Source organism: Squalius cephalus (assembly GCF_949319135.1).
Source record: "Squalius cephalus genome assembly, chromosome: 3".
Taxonomy (NCBI): Eukaryota; Metazoa; Chordata; class Actinopteri; order Cypriniformes; family Leuciscidae; genus Squalius; species Squalius cephalus.
This window is the reverse complement of record NC_137124.1, coordinates 61,633,867-61,636,001: the sequence shown is the minus strand read 5'-3', so window position 1 is coordinate 61,636,001 and position 2,135 is coordinate 61,633,867.

The window sequence follows — 2,135 nt, the reverse complement described above, 5'->3', positions numbered from 1 at the left end:
TGTGAGGTTCCGCGAGTGCTCTCCTTCCTTCAAGAGCTGTTGGATAAGGGCAGGTCCCCTTCCACACTCAAAGTGTATGTGGCGGCTATTGCAGCGTTCGCTGAGACGACGCGCAGCCGTGCAATAGGAAGGAATGAGCTTGTTATCCGTTTCCTCAGAGGAGCTAGACGGATGAATCCCCCGCGGCCCCCCTCGGTTCCTATTTGGGATCTGTCCTTGGTCCTGGAGGCCCTGAAGGCTTTTCCCTTTGAACCACTTGAATCTGTGGATTTGAAGTACCTTTCGCTCAAGACCGTTTTTCTGATAGCTCTGTCTTCAGTAAAACGCGTGGGGGATCTGCACGCGCTATCCGTTAGCCCTGCATGTCTCGAGTTCGGACCTAATGACTCTAAAGTCATTCTCAGACCGAGGCACGGTTACATCCCTAAAGCGATCGGTACCCCCTTTAGGGCGCAAATCATCTCCCTTTCGGCTCTGCCAGCATCCGATAGCGGGGACAATAATAACCTCCTATGCCTCCGTTAGGGCGCTGAGAGTTTACATCACGCGCTCCGCCACTTTCAGGCGTTCCGAGCAGCTCTTTGTCTCTTTCGGTGGGCGCACCAAGGGTCTCGCCGCCTCGAAGCAGAGCTTGTCCAGGTGGATAGTGGACGCGATCGCAGCAGCTTACGCCTCCAAACACCTGCAGTGTCCTTTGGGTATCAAAGCCCACTCTACTAGAGGCATGGCCTCTTCGTGGGCCTGGTCCAGTGGAATTTCTATCCACGATATTTGTATGGCGGCGGGCTGGGCCTCCCCATCAACATTCGTGAGGTTTTATAACCTGGAAGTTCCCGCCTTGCAGGCTAAACTGTTTTCAGTATAATTGCCATGTATGTTCTGCCCAGTCGCTCATGCGCAGACCACATTCACGTACTGGCAAATATTTCTCGCGGGCCCGTGCTACTGGCCGCATCGTTCACAATGATATATATGGACCGGCTGTGCCGCTCTATTTACATATGAAGTGAAGTGCTTTGTACATGGTTTGGCCCGTTTCTTGACCGGCCACCTGTTCAGCATGCTGTTTCCCCGGTCTCCCTGGGACTCACGCACTGGATGCTCGGTGCACACGGCGTTGACAATGGGTTCCCGCAGCGTAAGCTACTTACACAATACGAGAGAACCTCTCGTAAGAGAACGTACTCGGTTACCTAATGTAAAAGAATGTAATCTACCTAATGTAATCTAGAAGAGGGAACGAGTATTGCGTAACCGGCCGTGTCGCGCCACGAGCTTTTGCGCTTCAGACTGTGAAAACCAGAATTTTAGCCTACGATCCCTGCTTATATACACACTGGCCACACCCACCTTGACGGTTAGAAGGGGGCACGAAGGGTGTGGAGGGCACGAAGCGCCCTGATAGGGTGTGACGTCACACAGGCTCACTGGTAGAGCTTAGATCGGGCCCAACAAATCAAGCCCGACCCTACCCGAGCCCGAGCCCGTTGTGTCCGAGCCCTGCCCGGCCCGACACGTTCACTGTGATTATGAGCCCGAGCCCGATTTAAACCCGACCATTTTTAATATGTGGGCCGTTGTAGCAGGGGTGGCGCCAGAATTTTTTTTAACGCAGGTGCTGCTGTGCTAGATCAGTTAGGCTACAGGGGGGATCTGCACAATATATATATATATATATATATGTATATATATATATATATATATATATATATTATAAAAAATACTATTAATAAATGAGCAAAAATTGGCCACTCAATATTAAATATTCAATTATTTTAATTATTACAATTAAAGTTTTAATTTTATTAAATTGAACAAGCACAACATTCAGCATTCAATCAAATATTCTTAAAGATTAATTATTATTAATAATGTTACTTCAACATATTGTTATTTCAACATAATATGTGTGTGAGCAACAAGCAAGATGTGCATTTGTAAATTCGGTGACAGCGCGAGTTTCAAATGGTGTAAGTGACCGCGGCGCACCGGCGACTCCATGTCATGATTATTTGTCTGCTAAATTGCTTTTTATGTATTAAATCTACGCAATTGGTTGATGAAAAATGTATTAAAATTAAAATACAATTTATACTAAACGAAATTCACTTTAAAGAAAAGCTTTCTTCAAAACA